The sequence below is a fragment of the Tenebrio molitor genome, chromosome X (assembly GCF_963966145.1).
Source record: "Tenebrio molitor chromosome X, icTenMoli1.1, whole genome shotgun sequence".
Classification (NCBI taxonomy): Eukaryota; Metazoa; Arthropoda; class Insecta; order Coleoptera; family Tenebrionidae; genus Tenebrio; species Tenebrio molitor.
Genome location: NC_091055.1, coordinates 2,975,342 through 2,995,201, shown reverse-complemented (window position 1 = coordinate 2,995,201; position 19,860 = coordinate 2,975,342). Strand labels below are relative to the sequence as shown.

General features: G+C 37.0%; 1 protein-coding gene across 3 annotated transcripts in view; it reads right to left on the bottom strand.

The window, feature by feature from the left end:
- LOC138140083 (protein CEPU-1-like) overlaps nt 1-19,860 on the bottom strand; it is a 281,937-nt gene that overhangs the window by 49,730 nt on the left and 212,347 nt on the right. The window lies entirely within an intron of this gene.

The following is a 19,860-nucleotide window of genomic DNA, read 5'->3' as shown; positions in this document are numbered from 1 at the left end:
TCCATACGGAATATTATATGCTTATCCAGCACGGTTAATGCTGAAATATGCGATGTCCTTAGGCGTGACAGTTCAGATTCATAGCCTTGATTCCAAGGCAAATAGAGCGCCACTTAAATACCGAGATCTGTCTGACCACTTAGCTCACAAACCGCTCTTATGAAAACGACAACGTGAAAATCCCCGCAGGATAATTGCGCGCCCTCTCGCACCTCCGCTTCCTGTGCATTTTAAAACGCACGGACAACACTTTCTAATCAATTTACCAGGCCGTTCGCGATAATTAAAAACCGATTTAAGGATCAATAGCGGAACCGGTGTATTTTCGGAATCAGCATTCCGATTCGGCCATTATCGCCTTCGGCTGCTCCTGCTGTTTTTACTTACCAGCATAATCTGCGCACCAGCAACACTCGTCGTTGATTCTTTAGCCGGCAACATCTCCCGCATCTAATTTGCCAAAGGACGAGTTCCGAACCTCTCATATCGGAATAATCGATGCTAATTACTGCGTCCCGACGTCTCATCTTGCCTCAATCGGACCTGATCATTTCTTTTTCTCCACTTCTCGTCGCGATACTCGAAAAAATTGACTTGATTGAAGTATCGACCCGAATAACATCAAAGCATCTTTTGACATATCATCAAACGACGTCTCCGATTTCACATAATTAAAAATTGCATTTCATCTGCCAACGCAATTTACGATTACAAATACTCCCACCACTAAACCTCCAAAATGAAAACCTCGCTGATCAATTTTTCTGGTCAATGCACAAATATTTTATTTAAATTCGTCAGCAATAAATAAAACTGTTGTCACAGCACGATTAGTATTCCAGCATAACTGATACAACAAATGTGTACTGGTAAATGATTACTCCTCTGTTAAGATACAATAAATTGTTAAAATATTTGCATTTGTAATTCTTTGATCTGTCGGTCAAATCTCTGTTGATTCGACAACGAGGTTGGAAAATTACCGTTTTCAGATGAAGCAAGAAGTAAATCAGAGAACGGGTGAATTTATTGTTTGCTTAAATTGTCAATATTTTGATAACGAATGAATGAACGCTCCAGTGGTTTAAATAAAACGGAAAACGTATAAATTCTTGCCACGTAAGTATAAAATAGGAAATTTTAAATATGACATTTCGCAAAGTGCGCGTTTTATTATCTCAAATTGAAACATCACTTCAAATTTTATTCTGTATCGATGTCTTCGTATTATTTTGTGACAAGTATATCCGCATCGACGACAACATTGCGCGTTTATTACCTCATTCTTTAGATAAAATGCTCTTTCTATGAAATTTAGGTAGCACATCGGTTTCTTCGCAACCTTAATACATTGTATCACAATCCCACTCATTTATAAATGACTGAAACATCTTTCATTTAGTCGACAATTTACTTTCATGAATTTTGCATATACAGGGTGACTTTGAAAGTGTGCAGATATTTTAACCAGTGATAGAACTTCACAATAGGTAACGACTGAGCCAATAATGCCTTACACAAATGTTGATAATTTTTGAGAAAAAGGGGCCAAAAGTTTTTAAAAATTTCTTGGGAGCCGCTGAATTTTATGAGAAAATGGGTCAAAAAAAAAACCGTAGGAGACTTCTTTTGTTGTCACTTTTGAAAATTAAGATAAGAACGTCAATTTGAATTACAAATGGCTTTTGATCTATAGCGAAGCCCGTGGACATTCAGAGCTAGCACGGCAAATCTACCATGACAGGTTTCAATGCATGAACCTTTGTAAACGTTGTGCAGCATCTTCGCAATTTCGAATAAGCGTGATCTTGACCGTTAACGAGAAGATTGCATTTTAGTTGCAAAAGAAGAAATTTCTCGCGAAATCCAAGAGCGTCATTTCCAGCAGTCAATTAACGTGTGGGTTGGGATTGTTGAAAATCACTTCATAGGTCCGTATGTCTTACCTCGCCGTATGAATGGAGACGGTTATCAATTTTTAAACGAAGTTTTGCCCGAATTACTCGAGGAAATTCCGAAGTAACCTATAGGAAATATGCTTTAAAACAAGGAAATCGCATTGGTGTACGTTTTATAAATTATGATATACAGGGTGTATTTTTAAAATGTGCCGAAATTTTACCTATGAGCTTGTTTGACAACGTAGAAGACTAAAAGCAATTAAAAAAAATGTAGCTCAAAAAATAAATGTCATTTTATTTTTTGACAGAATTTTTTAAACATTTTTTCCGAGTTCTACATGAAGTCAGTAGCTCGTGATTAAAATATCTGCACAACTTTCAAAATCACCCTGTATATGCATAAAAAATATTTTTTCACTTCTGGTGAACTAATTAACTGTTGGTAATTGTTTATTGTGTAAGACTATGGTGATTTTTGAATTTTGAGGCAACTCACGGTGTTGATATTGCCAAACCTGTGCGAGTATAGAGGAAAAGTTTCTTTAATCCTGTACGTGTAATTAAAATTGGTGTAGTGCACCAAGATTACGGCAAAAATGTAGGAATAGATAATTTCGGAAGCTTGCGAGCTTGCGTGATGGAAGAGAAACAGGAACAACTAATTCAAAAGTTGTTAGGTGAATTTGTAAAATCCATAACTCTGGTGAATCTCATTCTGTTTACTTAATTCAAAACTATAACAATGTTCTGACGTCGTGTTAAATTCAATAGAACATGTTTCTGACAGTTAATTATTTCTATGTTAGTCGTAACAAATCCACATATTGCATCATTCGAAAACGTCCTGTCGTGTGGCCCTGGTCAAAAATAGACATCGAATTAGCAGAAGAAGTGCGAGTTGGAGCTTAATTAAGTGAAGTGTCGGCCATTAAGAAAGTGGCAAAAATAGTATTTAGGGCAAATTCACGATAATTCAATAAACATCCCCTGGAACTGGAAGAATCAAATTCGAGCAACTTGTCTACAGCGAATTCGAGAGTTCTACAGGACAAAAATGAGTCGAATTTTGAAGTTGCACTTGTGCAAAAATTAACACTTCGACTGGAGCCTCGTGTTTAGTCGACAAAGGAAATGTAAATTTGCGAAAATTGTAATTTTTCCGGCTAGGACGCATCGCCCCGAAGGTGGGTTATCCCGGCGCATCCACCATTTTTAATTATACACTTTTTGAGGCTTAATTACGGTATTCCATCACGGTGGAGTATTTGATCCGGGATTTTAACGAAATGAATAAATAAAAATATCTTTTTATGCTTGAGAACGGCTGGTGCGCGAGTCAAGTAAAGACGTTTCAAGTCCGGAATAAGAATTGTAAATTAAAGCGTAAACCGTTATTAGTCGAAGGGTTCGCCGTGGCCGTCGTTTCGATGCGGGTTTGTGTGTTTATAATCGCGATTAAGTTGAAAGAAAACCAAAACATGCGTGTTGAACATGATGGGCAGAGTAAGCTAATGGAGGGCGCTTATGTGCTTAGGGCAATTACTTGATGATTCATTACCCGCCACTAAACTGGCCATAAATGCCCTTTTGATTTATACACTGGGTGGTGAATTCATCTAGTATCAAGTTAGCAATTCAAATGATTAATACCGATTACTTGAGGTCTTGGTGTATAGTTTGTGCATCAGCAACTGGGTCAAGATTTTAAATTCGTAATTTATTCATAACCTCTCGGCGTTCCCTATTAATTACGAAACCAGTCGGTTTCTGCAAGTATTATTTCCAGATCGATTGGGGAACCGCCATTGTTTCTTCCCAGACCTATTGTGTGTTGACGAGGCGCCCATTTCCCAAAATAAATATGTATTACAACGTTTAATTAATTTATTTCAGGCGCTACTTTAAAAAATGGAGATGAGACAATTTCAGATGATGAATAATCACTGGCGGCTAATTAACTGCTTATATTTAAACAGCACGCTATATTAAGCGGATGTTAAAAGATTGGTTTCGACTCGTTTTTAGATTTCCGAGAGTAATTTATTTCGGAGAGAAGACTGACACTTAAAAGCGTTCGCTTCGTGTGTACAAATTTTTCGGGTGCCACTCTAATTGTTTATAAACAATCTAATGTATTTGCTTTAAGAATTGACATCTCAGTTATCATCCAGCCCGAACTATTTCCGTCCAGAAATCACAGAATGAAACTGTACGATTTAATTATATTCTGGAACCAAAAAACCGCATTAGTGGCTTTCCACCATTACGAATCGATTTATGGCGCCATCACGAAAATTGCGGTAATATCAAACAATTGGATTAAACAATATATCTCCGAGCACACAATAAATTGTTGTTGATTTTTAGATTTCGTTTTGGCGCAATTTACATGGAGTCTCTGTTATTGTCGATTTTTGCAAAAAACCTCGGTCGAGTGGTGTTTAGGTTGCGTAATCGAGATGGCGCTTTGAAGGGTTGAATTTGTCGGAAATTCATTGGGAGGGCAAAAAACAGGACGAAACGTGTCTTGACATACTTATGATGTCTTTATTAATTGGTTCACATTTCATTTCCCCTCGAGCTATTCGTTTTGGGCAAAGAAGGGGTGGGCTAAGTATAGGGTGGCTCGAAAGCTTGTTTAAACAGGCCGATTGCACGCCTGAGTAATTGATTGTGCCCGTCAAGCAAACACATGCACACCGAGTGGAGTGATAAACATCAACCTCTAACCTGCACTCGCTCCCACAACAAGAAATTACTTTTTCCCGGGGAATTCGAGGCGAAAGCCGCACAAATAAATACGCACTTAATAAAAAGCATCTTAGCTTCTTTGATCGTACAATTTTTAGCCCAGATCCGGAAATTAATACGAAACCAGTTGAAACGGAATGCACGAGCTCGCCCTACACTCTGCAACGCATAACGTTCAAATAAATTCATGATATATTTTAATTCAACTCAACTAATTAACAAGTTAAGTTACATTTAGCATAAGCCGGCTTTAAAATTAGCAAATGAATTTACAAATTAATCCTGCAGATCTCTATTTCCTGATCTCTCCGAGCGAGGACGGAGGCTGTCACGCCCATAATTGCTCTTATGACTTCTTTTTAATAGTTTTGCCAAATTTATGTTGTTTTAATTGGATTCGACGAGACTAAATGACATGAATAAATAACGTTCGCTTAAGATTAATATGCCTCGATGACAATAATTATTTCCTGGCCAAGTGGAAAATAAAAGTTTTTCATCTGCGAGTGAGTTCTCTTTTTATCAACTTCCGCATTCTTCTCAAATAGTTTCTCTCACAAAAACTTCCTCTGCTTTTCACAAAATGTTGTTAATACTACCTGTTGTAAATGTGGTTTTTAAAGAGTTTTCAAACGACTTTTTATGTCGACAAAAACATCAAGAACTTTTCATTAATCTAAAACGCAATTATTGTCTGCTTACAAAGTGATCAATTAACAAAGTTAACGACTTCATTACAGTTGTGCTACATTCAGTTTTCCGAAGTCGTAAAAATTAACGACAAAAGTTGTAACTACATCAAACGTTCAAACTAGACGTAATTTTCAAAAATAAAGGAACGATGCAAAGAAGAAAATATTTGTCGCTTTAAAAGTTTTCTATTCTCTCTGGTTTATTTGAACCCCTAGATAAATTTTCTTGGGACGAACAAAGCAATAAGAAACACTTGGGGTAATAAAAAACACCATATTGTTTTAATTTCTAACTTTGCATTGATTGACAGAGATTGATCAAGACAGCAAAATGTACCTTGTAAAAAATACAAGTATATGTTGGTTATTTCAACAAATGAGTTTTTGCCGATGACTTTTTATTTAAGTAAATTTTGGATTTTATTACGCCATTTAGGATAATAAGAGGGGCTCATCGTATTTCATAAACTTTATTATTTAAAATTTTCTCATCGAGTTATGACGATTATAAATTTTATATCACTTGCAAAATTTCGTTTTATGTAACACTACTGCAAATATAGTACAAGGTGACAAAGCAGGGCAGGTGTTGCAAATTATCGGTCATGTCGTAGCGGAATTCTATGCAAAGAAGCATTCAATGCATGGGCGTAGACAATTTGTGGAAAAAACACTCCCATTTCGTTACTTACGTCTAGAGGACTTGCAACAACTCCGGGTTTAGTGTTTACCTGAAACAAAAAAAAAAAAACAATTATTCTTTTTGATCCAAATCAAACAACATTAAACAAAACTATTGCTTTGAGCGGAAATAGGAATTTTCATTGATATCTTTAAATGTGACTGATTTATGTCGGTGACTTTTTAAACCTTCATATTGTAACGGGCCTTCAAATAAATTTATATTTAGAGCAACCTATGGAAATTCAATTGTTTGCAACATTTTTCCAGCGTAGAAAATGACACAAGAAACGTCTGACATTTTAACGAAATAAAATTAGGTTAGAAAATATTTTTAATTTTTGTAGTGCATTCTCCCTATTCCCCCTCCACGGAAAATGACAATATGAAATTGGGGAAAAGCTTACTATGTAACCTGTGTAACTCCGGAGAATAATTGGTTACCTAAAAAAACAGGTAAAGTAATTACTTTACACTGTTAACAGAATTAGAATGTTGCCTACGCCTACTCTAAATATATATTTATTTGAAGGTCCGATATAAACCCTACAGAATATTTACGCTAAACGCTGTGTTGAAATGAAAAAGTTGTCACTCAAATGTTATTTATTATTGAGTTGGTAAAGATGGTGCATTTAAAAAGAGTTTTTAAGTTTAGTAGTTTTGACAGTAAAAAGTAGTTAAAAATGTGTATTCTAACTCATTGTACGAGTATTACCAAACATTTTGGTCAATAATTCAAAGAAAAAAATCTAGAAGAATTCTATTTATTTTTATTTCTTGAAAAAAATTGTACGTCGGCAATCTTTTACACAGTTAAATAAATTTTGGAATAGAGTACTTATACAAAGTGATCAAAAAGAAAACAAATCAGAGTAGGCCTTGCAAATTATCAGTCACGTCGTAGCGGAATCATCTGCAAATAAGCGTAGACAATTTGTGGTCTCAAACGCTACTTTACAATAAATCATACCTCATGAATTTTAGACGCTGGAATTATAATTGTGCATTTTATTATTAATTGTTATTATTTGATAATAGAGAAAATGTATAAAATAGACAGGAACAACATTTTACATTCGTAAGAATAGGTAATTTACCAGGTTCATTGCCAAACGCGACGCTACTGGTAAGCAGATTTTTCGTTGAAATGTCAAAGAAACGTCAATTTTAAAGCAACCGTGTGCTCTGCTAACCTAGAAATCAACTTCTCGATTTCACCAAAGTTTACACATGTAATTATAAGCAACAATTATCCCAGAATAAGTGGTAAAATGGGTTTTTTATCATTGAAGAGAGCATTTTTATTAGAAAGTTATTTTCGACGCGGGGTGACAACTGTTGATTTGTTGTCTTTTTGACCACTTTGTACCCACAAGAAATTCGTTCAATTCGACTCATGAAAAAAATATTTCATAAAACCGATCACATAGATTTATTGTTTTATGTAACTTTATATAAAATAAAATGGAACACATGTTTTTATTCCCTCTCGTCTCATGGGCGTCCGCAGGGCGGGGTAAATGTCACTTACAATCTGTGACATAACTAAAAGTATAATAACGTTGTGATATTACAAATTTTGACCAATCGGATAAAATGGTACAAAGCACTCTATTCTGTGATATAACTTAGTAGGGGACATCCTGTTGACCAAGTAAAAATGTTTAAAAAAAATTGCTGTCACTTTGAATAAAATATCAAAGTTGCCAATATTTGTTCAAAAGTACCTGACTAATATTCTAGCTATGTTGTACTTCCCTTTTGAACAAAAATTGGAAAAATAAAACTTTTATTTTTTAGAGATAAAGCTGCTTTTTCAAGAAATGTTTGAACCTTCAGACCCGTATATCTTTTGTAAAGACCCCTCCTATATGTTTTATTTTATTTTTTCGAGATTCCTGAGATTTTTCCCTACAAGACCCCCGATTTGGAATACGTTAATTTTGCGACACCCTGTAGAAAAAAAAATCTCTTAAAGTCGGGTGGGGGTAATTGCTCCTTGTTGCTCCCGACTGGGACCGCCCATGTCTACTCCTTTAGTAACATTGCTACTGTTAGGAATAGGAAGTAGAAATGAATTTATTATCAATCATAGTATGCATTGCCTTGTCAAGTTTCGTTTGGATTTATGAACAGAATTTTTTTAAATTGCGCTTTCTAGTTTAGACTTAATCTACTAAAATCAGTACGATGTAGTCAGGTAAAATATGAAAAAAGAGAAAGACTTAGAGGAAAACCTTGAGCAATTTCTGAGTAATAAACGAAGCATCAACGACGTCGATACATTTGTTTATTTTATTTTTTTAATGTGAATGATTAAACATTTCCGGTTGTGGTATTTTTTCTTTGTTGTTATTTACAAAGCAGGGTGTTGTTTTTGGTGGGGTTTGGTGAAGCGAAAAACATTGCAGGATCCGGTGTGTTGGTGTGGACTGCTGCAGGTCCATTCTTATTATTCGACGAAGCGCGGATTAATAGTGGGAGCCGTGCGAGCACATTTTGTAACGTACTTGCAGGAACGTAAACGTCCTTTAAAATGGAGCTTAGAAGCCACACAATGCTATCTAGTGGCGCTTAAAGCCTTTGAAAAGGTTTTAGGCGTTTTAACACTCTCCCACCCATCACATATGAACCTTAACACGAGCCTATAACTGTCTCGTATTGTAGAATCCGGCTAAATAACACCACTCGGTTAAAATAAAGTCGACGGAAACAGCCGTCGTAAAAATCGCCGTTCGGATTGAATTTTTCCTCCGGACGGAATCGTTGGCGGGGGAGATGATGTTAATTCGAATTTAACGCCTTAAAAATTCGGGATTTAAATGAGATATGAAACCTGATTAATTTTCCACGATATAATTTAGTGAAATTGTAGGACGTGCTTTGTTTGCTTAATAAGCTGAAGTTAGGGAAGGGGCGTCGGGACGTCTTGTGAAGGACGACGTTGTAGGGTGTATACCGGTAGTGGGTACACAGAGAGACGGCAAACGGCGGCGGCTCGTTACCCCGAGACAGCTGTGATTAAAAGGACTATCACACTGCGCCCGCCACGCTAGATTGTGCTGACATCTATCACGGCTTTTTGTATAGGTCGGCCTGTTCCTGAATTGCCGAAAGTTAAAGTGGACGGTCCATTTTTTAAGATCGATTTTCCTGATAAACGACTACGCCTATGTTTACCGAATAATACGGACGTTAGTTCCACGAAAACGCCACTTAAAATTCACCCATCCATTTTACTTACAAAAGAGATTACGTTTTTAAACGCAGAAACAAAACATCACTCGACTACGACTTCCTACAAATTAATGGACACAATTTGGGAGACACGTCCACGCTCCCGTATCCATCACACACTTTATGAATCGTCCCAACATTCCACTTTTTACCACCCAAAATCGACTCGTCACTTTTTATTCGCCGTGTCCACAACTCAAATCGACAAAGAACCAGTCGGGGGAACCACCCTCGCGTCATACTGCATAACAAACATCTAATGTGTTTTCAAAAAACCAAACCTACTGTAACATTTCACCGCTTCGGTCTTTCCACCCGGCCGCACACATCTTCCACATTAATGACACGTTGTGCTTTTTAAACCGCACCCCTCCAAAGAGGATTACAATCGTCATTACTTTAGGGTTGTGATAAGGTGATTAACCACACCGAAAAGATAATAAAAACGAGATGCTCTCGCCGACTGTGACGTTTCACCTCTTTTAATACTTTTTACATACATCACTTTCTCACCACTACTTTCAAATTTCCCCCATTTGATCAAAGAAAAACCTTGGTGATGAAGAAATGTGTAATATAACAGCGAAAGTGATGAATAAATGTCTGATACGCCGCCGGAGATCGCAGATGATAACCGCAATAATTGTCCTCTCACCATAAATTATGTAAAAAAGTAATTGTGTTGCAAATAGTAAATTTCTCGTTTTGTTGGAAAACTGACAAAAAATTGTTAATATGTATTAATAAATGTATTTATTTGAAAAAAGTAGATACAAAATAAATTGAAATTTTTCCAATGATGTCTTTTGTGCCAAAAAAGCCAAAAAGTACCTTTTGTCTTCGCCTGTTTCAAGCCTCGGCTCCGCCTCGAAAGATGCACTTTTTGGCCTTGATACACAAGTAACTATTTAGAGTCGAATTTTTTCACTTAGATTTTAACTGCAGTGGACGTCGAAACAATAACAAAATTAAGATTATGCGAAAATATGGGGTAACTAAATTACGAAGAATAAAAAATGACGTGCACTTGTGACAAAGGATACGGATTAGCTGCAACTAATCCAATTGTTTGAGCTTTGTGTGTTTTGCATCTAGTTTAGAGAATTGAAATTTTTGTAGATTTGCTCGACAACGTTTCAACGAAAAGTGGGTCTTAAATCTGTAAAAATAACAGAGAGAAGGGTTAAAAAATGTGCGATGTCGTGTCCGACGAGTTGATATTTGAGTCGCTGAAATAAAAGTATGGCGCTACGGGGGTGGGCTGAATCATTAAATCCTAGAGGGTACGAAGGTGTCGGTATAATTGGCAATGTTTTTAAAAAATTCCACACACCCGGTGGGAATTTGTAAATCGATTAAAGAAAAATATTTATCCGATCGATATCTAATTCATTTTAAAGCCACATCGTTCCGACTCTTATTTATCTACAAGTTGTCGAATTGGCACAGCGAATTTTTCTTGCTGACGCACGGTCAACTTTGGGAAAATTAAAACAGAAGGTGGAAGTTTGGAATTGATAGAATGTCGAAAACACATTTATTTAATCGAAGTGAATTAAGACTGTATTTAGGTGTAGTGTAAAATCGCAGTCGGGAAACTTTATGCGACCATTGTGCGAATGAAAGCGGCGAACTGCACAAAACCGAATCCTGCTAGACAATTGAAAAGTAATCAACATTTTACGCGGTTAAACCTGTGATGTATTGACTGAAATCATCGCCAGACAAGAGTCAAATAAACCGACAGCGATGTCACCAGTTTCCACCTGAAAAACTTCCATTATGAATTTGCCGACCTCAAATTGATACCAAATTAACGAATCGTTCGGAAAACACTTTCCCGTTGCTCTTCCGGACCAAAAAATAAATCAACGGCCGCATTAAATAAATTTGTGGTCCTGGGTGGAGTGCGTACGAATAAAACAATTATCTACGATCGGAGAAACATTGATGTGGAACGATGCAAGGGCAAAAAAAAGGATTTTGTGCAAAATGCATTTATTATGTATCTATACAGGGTGTTTCTGAAATAGGTGCATTAATTTTAACTGGTAATAGAACTCGTCAAAAGGAACAACTTTTCTATCTACCATTTTTCCGAAAAACTATGTTTAATTCCAAAAAAAAATTGGAGAGATTTTTCACTAAAATAGCCCCACGCCACTAAATACTGCAATGGCTAATTGAGATCAGCGCTAATATGAAAAAAACATCCATTTTCATCCAGAAAACGTGTTGTAACGCCGAAATCGAAATTCAAATAAATCTATCCGTATAGCAAAAAATCCACTTCGTAAGAATATGGTTGTGTTTCACGTTTTTAGGTAGCTTAGTTTTGGAGATATGAACGGTTTTAGGAAAATCTTTCCTATTTTTTTAAGCCATTACGCAACGTTTTTCGCCAAAATGGCAAAGAGAAAAGTTGTTCCTTTTGATGAGTTCTAATGCACCTATTTCAGAAACACCCTGTATATTATCTCAGGAATATTACTCTAATTTTTAGTATCTATACCTATGAATTTCATTAAAATAAATGATATGGGGTCGGCTACGGGTGCTTTCCGGGTCGGCTCCGGGTGCTTTCCTGGTGAGCTCCGGGTGCTTTCCTGGTGAGCTCCGCGTGGGTTCCGGGTCGGCTCCGGGTGCTTTCTGGGAGGGCTCCAGGTCGGCTCCGGGTGCTTTCCGGGTTGACTCCGGGTGGCCTATGGGTCGGCTCCGGGTGCTTTCCGGGTCGGTTTGCATATTTTCTTCAAAATCTTGGCACCAATATGCGCATGCATATTTTTAATAATATTTCTGCATAAAAATCCGCAAACTAGTTAGTCACGATGCCTACAATTCAATAAATTGTTAATAAATAATTAATAATTAAATTTACCTCTAAATCGAATGTAATAAAGTCGCTTTTTGTGAAGTCACAAAAACGGTACGGGCATAAAAGACTAATTGAATTATTTGCTAATCAGATGATTAATATTGTTGGTGTAATTGCAACGGGCACGGAATCGTTCAATTTCGTTGGTTTGATTTTAGGTTTTAAAGGTCGAATTTGTCTAGCCCACGCAGCGTTTTCTGCCAAATTATTCACGAAAAGGCAAGTGCCACCTGACAAAATCTCACTTTTCAAAGACCCTCTCGTGACAAAGAGATCTCTGTTGTCAAAATCGTGTTAATTGGAAGCGAGCAGCAGTTTCCACTGGCCGATTAGTCCAACAGATCCGTCGCAACACTTTTATTCCGTTGTTACGAGGATTATTCAGTTCTGATTTCCGTTGGGCAATCTAAACCGGAGGATGCCGTCTTGGCAATCCGATCTGGTAAAAGATTTACATATCTAGCGCGCCTCTAGTAATTAGGTCGTCTGAAAAGTTCGCTTTCGTTTAAATGGGTCAAAGCGATTTAATAAATTCGTTGTGTTCGTGGCCGAGCGAGTGTTTATTTTGAAGGGATTTCGGGATGTAACGCGACTAAAAAAAAATCTGGAATCGTCGCCGGGCGAGGCCACAAAGTAAAGAGACGGTTTGTGGTAATCTATTTTTAGTCGTTGTAACGGGGCATCATTTCAAACAGACTAAACTGCCAGAAAAACAACCATTTACAAAACAACACGGTAAAAATGCCGATTGTGTTGAGGAACACAAGATTTAAAAATACCTGCGCATTTGTATTCTTAACACGGCCGTCTGAAAATCTTCGTCTTGTCAGCGTAAGTTATTTGGTACGCTAAAAACAAATCTTAATTTACATATTTTGTGTGTCGACGGAATTCTTAGTAGAAGCAACGCATTAGTAGTACGTTTCAGCCTGCGAAATCAGATAGTGGATGTGCTTAAATGCTGCGAGCTTTTACTAATTAGACCATGAACAATGCCGAACCCACTTCAGTCATAAGAAAGCTCCACAACACTGCAACTCTTCCACTTAATCTCAAATTTTCTAGGCCAATGCCAAACTATACGACATTTTAATTAAAGTGCATCTATCAGTCCCACATAAAGACTTTACTGCCCTCCGGCGTCTACCCGTCTGCGATATAACTTGATCACTTTTATGGCCGACTCCAGAATTACCTGCTGCACCACTTCAACACACTTTATTGAGCCGAAACTTCTCGCTCGATTTATCTACACAATTCCGAACAAAAAATTCAAACCTCATGCTGAGCCGCGAAATTTCTGCAACACCGATTTGAATCTGAGAGTCGTCCAATCGATCGAATTCTTCCAACTAGTTCTTGCGGGTTTGTTGTACCGACGAGATGATGGCGCAATTAGAGCAATTTGCCGGAAAGGAAGTCCGGTTTGTGGACCTCCAAACGAGAACGGCGTTAATTGTTCGAATTTCAATCGGAACTCGTGATTTCGTATTTTGGGGAAATTATCTAGCGATAATTTAAATAAAGTGTTTTAAATCTCTCCGGCTATTATTAAAAGATTTCGGAGGCTCGTTGCGTCCCCTGCAAAAAAGTTTGAAAAGGAAAAGCTAAATTGCAGGAAAGAAAAGCGTTAAAAGTGACAGCCATTTGTGTGTTTTTTGCACTTTTCTGTTGTAAGGGTGTAATATTTGTTTGAGGTTTTTCTTGGTTTTTGTGGGGATTATGCGTCGGGTGCGGACGCGAGTGGAAGCCAATTGATAAATCGATTGATTTTTTGAACAGCAATTTAAACGCGATTTCGATATCTAGACCGAGTCATGCGATCATGTAATTTTTGAGTGTGTTCGAAAAGCAAGCAAATATTTAGTCGAGCAATACATTTTGATGTGGGAGGTAATTTTATTGGATAATTTTGTAAAAGTGGGTATATATGCTGAAGAAAATTCAGCCGAAGTTTGCACGATAAGGTAGCGAGCGAGTGTACATAGATTTATGGCGAGATTAAGTTTGCGTTATGACATTTGCCAACATGCGATCGGTTCATTGAAGCCACTTAAGGCACTTGAATTAGGGACAATTCGATATATCTCCCGGTGTATCTAAATTCTGCACATTCTATAAAAATATTTTTGCGTAGCTCAGATAATGGCGTCACGTTAAAATCAAATATGAACAACGTGGAGCGTGACACGGTGAAATTTTTACATATCTGAAAAATTTAAAATATGAGGTGGCAGGAGTTTATTCAGGTGTTTGCGGCAAATGCGACGAGTTTGTGTGGATTATTCAAACCGTACATTTTTTTCACATAATAAAGCTATTTTTATTCCGAACAGGCGTCGATAAGTTAGTGTGGTTATATAATATTGTCATTATTTACCGATGCAGGGTGAACAAGGGGGCCGATGTCTCAGAACTTTGCAGTCATCAATAGGCATACGGATCCCGATAGGTGTGCTGAATGTTTTTCTACCGGGGTAAAATGAATAAAAAACAAAAACAAAAAGATACAGTCTGAATAAATTCATGGATTCAGATATTCCACCTTATTCAAACCTGGCCAGAACAGATATGAGAAGTGATAATGTGAGGAGAATAATGTCGAGTCGGTCTCGATACGTGAGTTTGTTGTGTAATTTTGCCAAATAAATTGTCTCGTGTTGTGAGTTAGAAAAATTCAGGGAGCGGTGACGAAACAAGTCTGCAAAAGCCGCTATGAATATTTTATAGAAACCTGTCGACACGTACGGCAATTTGTTTTCATTAAACTAGACATTATTTCAAAATAAATTGTTCACAGGAGCACTAATATTGCTTCTTTGTGTTTACTAATCTTCCGATTTTGAACTCTTATGGACTTTAAATTGGTTCATTACGGGGATTTCTGGAGATGAAAATGTGAAATAGAAATTTATTTTGTCAATAAATTACCGACAGGGACGGAGTAATTTATTTCTAGTTTAATTTGAGAGTAGTGGTGAAATATGGATTTTTACGGTTGGTCGAACGTTCAAAAATCTATCGGGAAACGATATATCAATAAAAATCTCTCGGTGCAAACTTTCGTAATTTAATGAGCTCGGCCCGTCGACTTTTCCAAGGGTGAATATGTAGAGATGGGTGTAATTGTTGATCTTTGCCTGAAATTCAGTCGGGAGCTGAAACTTTCAGCATTCGTGCGAGCTGAAAAAGATAAAATGGTGCAAGTCTTTGACTGACTGACCGACTGACCGTTTTTATTAACTCGTCGAGATTACTACAATGAAAATACGTCAAACAAGAGGACGTTCGTGAAAATAAAACAAGTCTCGGGGAAATATATGAGACTCAATCAATAAGGCGGTGCTCTGAAGATTTACCCACACAAAAACATTTAATAATCCATTACGTGTCCTGACCACCAACAAATTTTTATCGATCAACACTGGGTCCCGTGCAAAATCGCTACCCCGTGACATTTGTTAATTCCGTAATCAGCTTTCTGTGGTGTTCGATATTTGCTAAACATAATTAACAGAACGAGTCTCGTTGGAACGGTGGCGAAGGCTGTCCCCTCGGGACAAAAAAATGTGTATTTTTGTTAGAGTCAAAGGGTTGATGCACGAATTAGTATTTCCAGGGCGACAGATTAAATAATAAATGAAACCCGTGTCTTATTTATATAATTCTCTTTCATGGAAAATTCATGAGAACTCGTGATTTGAACCGGCGGAAACTCAGTTGTCTACTAGATTGTCTATACAAATTTCCCAAAGGTCTTAAGACGAATACGCAACTAAAGTGATGGAACGTCTAATACAGAAACAGAGTCCTAGTTTAAGGCCCAACTTTTCTCTTAGGCATTACAAGAAACTTTCATTGTCCATATTTTATTCGACAGTTTAAATTAACCATCAAACTCCCATTTCCCCCCCTAATACTCACTAACTAAATACAATTGTTTCTCATTTTCTTTTTACAACTTCTCAAATTGCATACCATATTCAAATTTGAGCCAGTTACGAAAATCGCCAAATTTACATTTTGCCACGGCAATTCCGAGAACAACCGCACAAAGTAGCCCCGAGCGGCTGCTACGGTTGCCTCAGACAACAATGTTATCAACGCCGATTTGTTAAATTATCGTCTTATAATAATTATTGTGCGGCCGTTATTGTTCCTTACACGGTCACTAATTACGGATCAAAAGTAACAGCGGTATTTTACCGTAAACGATTCTGAATAATGCCTCCATTTCTCGCCGATGTTATGAAAAGAACGAATTTGCATTTAGATTATTTTCGCAATTTATCCCGTAACCATTCGACAAATTAGGTTCTTTGCTTTATTCTTTAATTACGATTAAACACTTGTCAACTACGTCAAGTCATCTACGAGCGAGAACGCTACTCATACAATCACGACCCCGAGGGGGCACTCGGCTATAACTTCTACTAGTTTATATTTACGGTAAACGGAGCAAATGTAGCTTTAATTTCCCAACTCTTGCACACTTGCTTCCAACAACTTCGCAAAAAACTCCGCCAAACTCGTTACTTTTTACTCCCAACAACAAATACAAAAGAGAACGTGCTCCAAATCTTACAGAATAATGAGAAAACTCAAAAAATCCGATTTAACGCCACCACTTACGACACGTGTTTTCTTGTGGTGCAGCGTTTTACAGTTCAAGGACACTCCGTTGGTTACCTACTGCATCGCTGCGCAAACGGTTGCAAATCAGTACCCGGCCTAAGCTTAATCTCTTTTTCTAAATGGTTTTCTGAGCGTTTGTAACACTTAATCGTTGGCCGTAAACTGATTTCGAACCGTTGCGCTGCTGAAAGAAATAATAGGTAACCATCGCAGGAATATGTGAGACATTTTTCCGCGAATATCACAGTTAGTGCTGGATGAAAGTGGAGAGTTTCTTTTTAATTTGGTATTTTTTGGGTCGAAATTGTTATTGGATATGATAAATGGATAAGACTGAGCGGAAGGAATGCGAAAGAAAGGGGAACTTAAAATGTTATCGATTCATAATCGGTGACAGTGTTCTGAGACGAGCGAAAGTGAAATACGATAAATCAATTGTCGCCGTTCCAGATTGAATAACTAACAAAAAAAAAAAAGAGTGAGAAGTGAAAACTTATATGACGATCGTAATTGTTTTTAAGTAATACATATTATTACTAAATACTACATCCAACTGTGAATTTACAATGTTTGTCCTGTCGTTATCGTTTGTATACAGGATGTCAAAAAAAGACGAGTTCATAGCTCCCATATTTATCGGAGGATTTTAAATATCTATACACCAAATTAAATGGTTGTGAATTGGTTACAAAATGGCCTATTAAGTTCACGTATAGTATTTTTTTTCAAATTGGACTTTTAGTAATTCTGATAGAGATTTTTATTCTGAAAACAACAATGTAGGTATCACAAGTATAACCTCACATAAGAAAAATTAAAGAAAAAGAATAAATAGTATATTATTATACGAGTTTAATAAGACGCTTTATTATCACGTGTGTGTTTAAAGCACGACGAGCGTATCGAGAAGTGCTTTAATGGAACGAATGTGATAATACGTCTTATTAAACGAGTATAATATACTATTTTATCTACTTTGCTTTACTAATCCCTGAAATTTCGGCTGCTCAAGCTAGTCTAATAGACTAGGGACTTTCTCGTGGGTTGGTAATAGACATTTTTCACAAAAATGTAAGGTTATATAATTTACTAAATTTACCTCGTAGCTTCATTCGTTACCTTGACGCCTGACGTCAAACGGCTGATGTTACCAATATAACAAAAGCTAAAAGTTACTATTTTTTCTTCAAACCTTCATAACAAATTATTTAAGACATGTTAAGAAACCGGGTAGGAATTTCAAATGATTTAGCTAGTTTACTTTACAACCGCTCATCAGCGGACATAATAACTTCACGGACGCCCTTAGCGGAGATAATAACTTCACGGACGCTCCTCAGCGGAGATAATAGCTTCACGGACGCTGGTCAGCTAGTTAGATGCCATGACAATGAAGTAACACTTTAGCATTATCAATGCAGCAGTGCAATGTCATAATTTACGGACGTTTGAAGAAAAATACTATTTAGCCTTGTGTAAAAAGCAACACTAGCTTTTGAAACAAATGACGAGCACCAAGGGAGAAGCTATCAAAATGGAGTACGTTATAATGCATGTATGTAATAATCAAATTAAGTTAGCTGGAAAAACAAATGACAAATAACAACATCTGGCATTGTCCAGAGCGCAGTTTCCAGTTTGAGTATAAACGACAGAAGCGTTTTTTTGACTTTTTTTTTAATTTTTATTATGTAAGTATATTCTTGTGATACATTGTTGTTTTCAGAATGAAAATCTCTATCAGAATTAAAAAAGGGTAATGTGTTCGAATTAAATTGTTTTTTTTTTTGACAGTTTGGCCTTGAACCCCTTGGGACAATAGGTGAATTTATTAGGCCCTTTTGTAGCCTATTCACAACCATTTAATTTGGTGTATACAGGGTGATTCACGAATAGTGTCTGATTTATTTACAAAAATATAATTATTTTGACACATTTGATTGACACTATTGTTTCATTTTTCTGAAATCGGATTACTATGATCACACAATTCAAATTGAAAAACAGCCAAGTATTCCATGAGAGAGTAATTTTTGTTGTAGGAGTAAAGCCGCTAAATCAGACACTGCTCGTGAATCACCTTGTAGATAATTAAAATCTTCCGGTAAATAATGTTTTTGGGACACCTGTATATGGCTACTGCCGTAGCTCTGCACTGACGTCGCAACACAATGAAAACTCAATGAAAATTTAGTGACGCACAGCCGACTGTTTCTCGCTCGCTCGGCGCCCCGAAATTACTCGAATGAGCCTTTCACTCGAAGCGTGTGACGTGACGGCGTGACGGTGAAACTAATTCCCTTCCGGGAATAATGTCGTGGTGCATAAAGAAGTCAATGGCGAATTGTGAAATCGATGTGGTCCAAATCTGGCGGTCGGTGCGTTTCTAATCGTCGCTGTTGTGTTTAATTGGTTTGTTATCGGAAAAAGTTGTTAAATGGTGGTAATTGAATTATGCAAGGGCGAAATGAAATCGGTGGTTGAAAAATGCAAACTGCAGTCAAAGGGAATTGCCATTCCAATAAATGGCTAATATAATTGAGGGAAAACAATGGCCTAATAACGGAACAAAACAAGGGCATAATTGAATTACTTTCAATTGGATTATATTTTAAAATAGCTGTAACAAAACTGTTATTAGGTTAGATTCGGTTTATAATCAGTCTGTACACCTGAACAAATCTAATTACGCTAGCAAAGGGACAACATCATAAATGCGTCTGAAACTCCCTTTTCGTCATGTATTGAATTAACCCCGAAACGCAGCTCGACTTGGATCCGATTGTTCCAAATTCCATATTTATCTCGACTCATTTATTCCAGGTTACGCTACTTTCCAATTAGATCCGTCAGGACGTATCGGTTAATCCGACGATTTCGTAAATCGTCGACGAGAAAGAGGCGACAGTTTCACTTTTCAAAATATGGATACGTCGTACGAAGGGAAGGGTGAAGAAGTAAGTTGAGAGTGGCGCAGAATATGAGTTAAGAGCAGTCGAATTGTCAATATTCAAGTGTCAGCTGCACGCTTCGAAACAATTCACTAGCACATAGATTTTATTGAATGAATCGGTTTGTATCGGGG